Source organism: Macaca nemestrina, chromosome 10 (assembly GCF_043159975.1).
Source record: "Macaca nemestrina isolate mMacNem1 chromosome 10, mMacNem.hap1, whole genome shotgun sequence".
Taxonomy (NCBI): domain Eukaryota; kingdom Metazoa; phylum Chordata; class Mammalia; order Primates; family Cercopithecidae; genus Macaca; species Macaca nemestrina.
In genome coordinates, this window is record NC_092134.1 from 110,815,710 (window position 1) to 110,823,075 (window position 7,366).

Genomic DNA, 7,366 nt, shown 5'->3' on the forward strand with positions numbered 1-7,366 from the left:
ACCTGAATTATTTCCCTCCCACCCCCACGTCTGGGTTTGTTAAGTCATTTCCCCCCCCCCAACAGGATTTGCACCACTGTTCCTCCATCACACTCACTTGTCACACAAGTTTTTAACCTTTGGGCAGCTCTGAATTCCTTTGACAATCTCAAGAAAGCTACACCATCCCCAGGAAAACACACATTATGGATGCACACACACACTCTTAGGTACAATTTTGGGGTGCCCATAGAACTCTAACACTAACCTGCCTTTTTAGATCCCTGAGTTAAATGGACATTAATGTCAAAGACTCCTTATTCCTTTGGAGCAGCAAACCTCAATAGGTCACAGGAGATTCCCAGAGCAGATCCTTACTGCAAGGATCAGAGTCCAAACGAGGCTTCACCAATCTGAGCTCATCTGAGATGCAAATTGCATTTCTCCCAGGAGGGGAGAGGACTCTCATTGTTCCTTCCTGACTGCATTTTTAGAGCTGACCCTTCACCCTAATGGGGGAAGGGCGCTACGGGGATGAGGGCAGGGAGGAGGTAGGTTACCAATGAAAGAACGGGGCTGCAGGAGATTCTGAGATCATTTATTTACAAACTTCTGCAGCCCTGCTAACCTACATGCTTGTGATTTACCTCATATCTGTCTCCCAGTTGGTAATCAACAAACCCTTATTACCATAATGACCTATGCTTCTGTGTTCTGCAGGAGAGGGTGATAACACGGGAGGCTGCTCCCCCATCCCGCCCTTTGAGAAAAAAGAAGACTGGCCAGTATAAAGGTGGCAAATAGACCTGTCACTTCCCATTAGTTCTCTAACCGCTGTGAGCTTCCATTTTGCCTTTAGAATGGGAATAGTAAAACAGACCTCATACTTTTGTGCGAAAGTGAAGGAACCGCAAATCGCCTGCCCCTAGTAGCACCAATAATCGTTAGCTGATGCTTCTTAATATTACATCGCACCTGGATGGATGACAGGCCTGCTTGCTAGAGTTTGGGGTTGGCTCGGGGAGAAGAGCAGAGTGCAGGGACCTTCCTGTAACAGGGCCTGTCTGTCTTATACTTTCACTCTAGACAGCCCTTTGCCTTTCTGGTGTCCAGGAAAATGCCCCAGATCTTCCAGGGCTTCACTGTCCCCTTCCCTTTAACTGGGGTTCAGATACTCTCAGACGGTTCCGTCATAAGGCCAAAAAGTCCATTGGATTCAAAGGATCTGAAAGATTGGTCCAGCCCCTCTTTATTCTGATTAGAAACAGTCCCAGAGATGACGTGATTTGCCCAAAGTAGCGCAACTTCCTGGAAGGAGAAACCAATCCGAAGATTTCCATGTCGGCGTTCTTTCCGCGGTGATCGGGTTACCTCCCAGACTTAGGATTTGCTTTTGAAAGAAAAGGAGAGGTCACATGGGAGAGGCATTGAAGGAAAAATTATTTGAATTTGGCAACTGCTTGCGGTGCGGGGGATGAGAGGTGGAGGGCGATGAAGTGCCCCTTCACACACACACACACACACACACACACACACACACACACACACACACACACACAAATAATGTGAACAATTTTAAAGTGCTTTACTTTAGGAGATCATGGATTTTCCGGCAGGGGAGGGGCCGAGAACTTACCTGTTTACCCAGCCAATTTAACAATACTCTGCATTGTTTACCTAACGCAGAGTAGGTACTGAATAACTACTTGTGGCACGGATGACTGCATGACTGGATGCACCCCATTCCATCATAGTCAGATGAGGATTTGCAGAGCCAAGCCCCACCTGGGAGGCATGTAAGTCCTTTCCAGTTCTTCTCAATTATGGCTCTGCAGTGAGTATCTTTTGTTCATCAGTTCTTGACTGCACATCTTGATTATTTCCTCAGGATATGTTCCTAGAAGTGGGATTACTGGGTTGAAGGGGATACACATATTTAAGACTCTTGATTCCGAACCCCTCCCGCAGTATAAAAAGGAGTCCGCTTCCCAGCAAGCTGGCCCAAACAGGCTATTATCAGGCTTAATTTTTATTTTTTATTTGTGTGCCCTCTTGAGAGAACAAAAATTGTATCTCGTTTGGTTTGCATCTCTTTGGGGACTAATTAGATCAAGATTGAACTAGTTTTGAAGAAACACTCTAAGGAGTCCAGAGAAATCCTGTGTGGGGCAGGAGATCCATGAAACCAGGCACATCCCGCCCACTGAGGTGAAACCAAAGGGCGTCTATTGTTCGGTGTGATTTAACCTTAAGATGGAAACATCTGAGCCTTGCTAGAGAGGCTTCCCCTGAGCAAGGGCTGGGGGTGGGGAGCTGTGACTTATCAACTTCCCTATGTTTATTTTCATTTCCTGATGGAGAGTAAATCCTATAAACAAATGAAAAACCTGTGGACTTATATTTAAAGACTACAAGGAAAAGGGGAACTGGGCAAACTACTGCAACTCAAAAGTCGTGGAAAGGCGGGAGGGGGAGTGGGGAATTTAGAAAGATATTTCTTTTTTTTTTTTTTTTTTTTGAGACAGAGTCTCGCTCTGCCGCCCAGGCTGGAGTGCAGTGGGGTGATCTTGGCTCACTGCAAGCTCCGCCTCCTGGGTTCACGCCATTCTCCTGCCTCAGCCTCCCGAGTAGCTGAGACTACAGGCGCCCGCCACCTCGCCCGGCTAGTTTTTTTGTATTTTTTAGTAGAGACGGGGTTTCACTGTGTCAGCCAGGATGGTCTCGATCTCCTGACCTCGTGATCCGCCCGTCTCGGCCTCCCAAAGTGCTGGGATTACAGGCTTGAGCCACCGCGCCCGGCCTAGAAAGATATTTCTAAGAGATGGCAGATAGGTCCCTGGGGGTCTGTGGCCAGCCTGGAGAGGAAGAGACCGAGCTAGAGGCTGTGGAAAGCTCTAGAGACTTTGTATTAGAAAAGCTGCTTGTTGGTTGCAGAACTTACATGGCCAGGGATCCCCGAGGACCTGGAAAGGGTTTTTAATGGACTTTTGAGAATCAAAGTGAACTGCCAGGGACAAACAAGAGTGGTGAGGAAATGGAGGCAGTCGTGCAACTCAGGCTGGAAAATTGCTCTAGAAATGGCAAGAAGGTAGCTGTGGCGTTTTCCAAGAGAAGAGGTTGGTGGTCAGCTGGGAGCTTTCCTTGACTATGAAACAAGGAAGACTTCTCCCCCATCCAGAGCCAGTAGCTGTCCCTGCTCTTCACTTAAGCACAAACCGTACCCAGGAGGATGACTGATTTACAAATGTTTACAGACAATTTTATTTACTAATCTAGCTCTCACTCTCAACTAAATTTATAGTCCTAATTATAGTCATCAGCATTTTCTTGATAATAAACCTGCAAGATTTTATTTATTTATTTATTTATTTTTGGAGACAGAGTTTCACTCTTGTTGCCCAGGCTGGAGTGCTGTGGTGCAATCTCAGCTCACCGCAACCTCCACCTCCTGGGTAGCTGGAATTACAGCCTCCCGAGTAGCTGGGATTACAGGCATGCGCCACCACACCCGGCTAATTTTGTATTTTTAGTAGGGAAGGGGTTTCTCCATATTGGTCTCGAACTCCTGACCTCAGGTGATCCGCCTGCCTCCGTCTCCCGAAGTTCTGGGATTGAGCCACTGCACCTGGCCTACAGGATGTATTTTATAGTTGTTTTTTAAAACTTTGTGGAGAGTTTATTTTCTTGATTGCTTTAAGTTCCCTATTAAAGTCTTAAATGTAACAATTGGCTTCTAACAGTTTAGTAATCTATGAATATTTTGTATCGCTTTATTTATTCTAAAAGGGCTTAAAGTCAAAGAAAAAATGAGTATTACAGGTTTAAATGAGTGATTCAAAACCCTTTGAGGAGGCCGGGCGCGGTGGCTCAAGCCTGTAATCCCAGCACTTTGGGAGGCCGAGACGGGCGGATCACGAGGTCAGGAGATCGAGACCATCCTGGCTAACACGGTGAAACCCCGTCTCTACTAAAAATACAAGAAAATTAGCCGGGCGAGGTGGCGGCCGCCTGTAGTCCCAGCTACTCGGGAGGCTGAGGCAGGAGAATGGCGTGAACCCGGGAGGCGGAGCTTGCAGTGAGCCGAGATCGTGCCACTGCACTCCAGCCTGGGGCACAGAGCAAGACTCCGTCTCAAAAAAAAAAAAAAAAAAAAAAAAAAAAAAAAAAAAAAAAACCCTTTGAGGTTATGGATATGTTAATTACCCTGATTAGATCATTACACATTGTGTGCCTATATCAAAATCTTACATGGCACCGCATAAATATATGCAATTATTATGTGTCAATTAAAAATAATAAAAGCAGAAAACTCCAAATAAAATGTTTGAAAAACTTGTCACACTTCAAAGTCACTTGGCACATTAAAAAATAGTTTTCTCCTGCTTCACCCTTGAGAGGTGAATTTTATGGAACTGGGGCAAACCCAGAATCTGTATTTTTTTTTTTTTTTTGAGACAGAGTCTTACTCTGTTCCCAGGCTGGAGTGCAGTGGCACAATCTCAGTTCACTGCAAGCTCTGCCTCCCGGGTTCATGCCATTCTCCTGCCTCAGTCTCCCAGAGTAGCTGGGATTACAGATGCCCACCACCATGCCCGGCTAATTTTTTTGTATTTTTAGTAGAGACAGAGTTTCACCGTGTTGGCCAGGATGGTCTCGATCTCCTGACCTCATGATCCACCCGCCTCGGACTCCCAAAGTGCTGGGATTACAGGCATGAGCCACCATGCCCGGCAGAACATGTATTTTTAAAAACCACCTAGGTGATTCCTAAATTGCTGCGACAAAGACCAGTTTGAGGAACTTGTGATCTAAATGCTTATCTATATTTTGTATGTTGTTTTTTTTTCAAAATGAATATAAAAAATATGAGGCTGGGCACAGTGGCTCATACCTGTAATCCCAGCACTTTAGGAGACTGAGGCGGGTGGATCGCTTGAGCTCAGGAGTTCGAAACCAGCCTGGGTAACATAGTGAAACCCCGCCTCTACCAAAAATACAAAAATTAGCCGAGCACAGTGGTGCATGCCTATAGTCCCAGCTACTCCAGAGGCTGAGGCAGAAGAATCCATTGAGCCCGGAAGGTGGAGGTTGCAGTGAGCTGAGATCACGCCACTGTACTCCAGCTGTGGTGATAGGAGTGAAACACTGTCTCAAAAATAATAATAATAATAAGAGGAATGCTTGATGAATTTGCCTGTCATCTTTTGCAGGAGCCATGCTAATCTTCTCTGTTATGGTTCCAATGTTCCAATTTTAGTATATGTACTGCCAAAGCAGGCACTTTGTTTTTTAATGGTGTTCAGAAGTGACAGTTTTAATTTTAATCTTTTTTTTTTTTTTTTTTTTGAGGCAGAATTTCACTCAGTTGCCCAGGCTGGAGTGCAATGGCATGATCTCTGCTCATTGCAACCTCTGCCTCCTGGGTTCAAGGGATTCTCCAGCCTCAGCCTCCCAAGTAGCTGGGATTACAGGCACCCACCACTATGCCCAGCTAATTTTTGTATTTTTAGTAGAGACGGGGTTTCACCATGCTGGCCAGGCTGCTCTCAAACTCCTGACCGCAGGTGATCCTCCTGCCTCGGCCTCCCAAAGTGCTGCGATTATAGGTGTGAGCCACTGCGCCCAGCCTTTAATTTAAACAATTTTTAAGTAATGGAGGCCAGGTGTAGTGGCTTACATCTGTAATCCCAGCACTCTGGGAGGCTGGGGTGGGAGGATTGCTTGAGAATTAGGAGGTGGAGGCTGTAGTGAGCCATGATTGTACCACTGCACTTCGGCCTGAATAACAGAGCGAGAAATAAAATAAAATAAGTATAATATAAAATAGGCCGAGTACGGTGGCTCACGCCTGTAATCCCAGCACTTTGGGAGGTTGAGGTGGGCGGATTACAAGGTCAGGAGTTTGAGACCAGCCTGGCTAATATGGTGAAACCCTGTCTCTACTAAAAATACAAAAATTAGCCAGGCGTGTTGGTGGGTGCCTGTAATTCCAGATACTCTGGAGGCTGAGGCAGGAGAATCACTTGAACCTGGGAGGCAGAGGTTGCAGTGAGCAGAGATTGCGCCACTGCACTCCAGCCTGGGTAATAAAGCGAGACTCCGTCTCAAAAAAATAAAATAAAATAAATATTAAGTAGTGCTTTGCATTTCTGGAAAACATTCCTTTTCTCCTTCCTCCCCACCCACAGTGGGCTTCAACTCACTGGCCTCCTTTCAGTCCTTATCTAACCTACTGTGCTGTTCTCACAGTACCTGAAACTCTCTTCTGGCTTCCTGTGATTCCTGGCTTTCTCCTCCCCTCTCTGGCAACATATTTTCGACTTTCTTTTGTGAATGACAATTGGCAAGACTTTTTTTTTTTTTTTTTTTTTTTTTTTTTTTGAGACGGAGTCTCGCTCTGTCACCCAGGCTGGAGTGCAGTGGTCGAATCTCGGCTCACTGCAAGCTCCGCCTCCCGGGTTTATGCCATTCTCCTGCCTCAGCCTCCCGAGTAGCTGGCACAACAGGCACCCGCCACCTCACCCGGCTAGTTTTTTTGTATTTTTTAGTAGAGACGGGGTTTCACCGTGTTAGCCAAGATGGTCTCGATCTCCTGACCTCGTGATCCACCCGTCTCGGCCTCCCAAAGTGCTGGGATTACAGGCTTGAGCCACCGCGCCCGGCAAGACTTTCTTCCTTTACTATCTTTCAAAGCAAGCAACGTTGCTGCATAAGGTGTCCTAGAAACTCTGGGGAATGGTCCTAAGGCCATGTTAACTACTCCCATCATTGGTGTCTAGGTGCTTGGATTCTCAAGTCTCCATCTCTCACCATTTCTTTGAGAGGCTTTCCAGATCCCTGCACGTCAACTGCCTACTAAGCATTTATTCTCAGATGGCCTACAAAGCACCTCAAGCTCAGTATTTCTCAAATGTTAAGTTCCTATCCATGTTTGCCCTCTGTGCCTCACAGCTTAGAGAATAGCTCCGCCCAGTTACTCAAGCCAGAAACCTGGGGGTGTCCTAGTCATCCATCTAGCACCACTGTCCTAAACACTGGGGATACCAGAGACTACAAACAAGTATCCCTGTCCTCATTGAGCTTATGTTCCCGAGGAGGAAGACAGACATAGCAGTCAGTTCCTACACCCAGTGACGCCAGCTCTGCAGCAGCGCTGCCGCCAGCCATTTGGCCTCTCCAGCTCCTCAGTGCAATCCCCGCATCCGCCTCACCCCGCCAGTTGGCCTCCCTCTGCTCTTTTACTCCCTTCAATCCATTCTCCCACAGCAGTGGTAACCTTCCTTGTTTTCATTTCTTTTTTTTTCCTTTCTTTTCCTTTCCTTTCATTTCTTTCAGATACAGTCTCGCTCTGTCACCCAGGCTGGAGTGCAGCGGCGCCATCTCGGCT

The 7,366-nt window shown here is 46.6% G+C and overlaps 1 non-coding gene across 1 annotated transcript; it reads right to left on the reverse strand.

Moving 5' to 3' along the window:
- Positions 1-5,145: 5,145 nt before the first annotated feature.
- Positions 5,146-5,247, reverse strand: LOC139356938 (U6 spliceosomal RNA). The gene has a single exon (XR_011609478.1). It is a non-coding gene; the product is annotated as a U6 spliceosomal RNA (small nuclear RNA).
- Between the last annotated feature and the right edge of the window lie 2,119 nt (positions 5,248-7,366).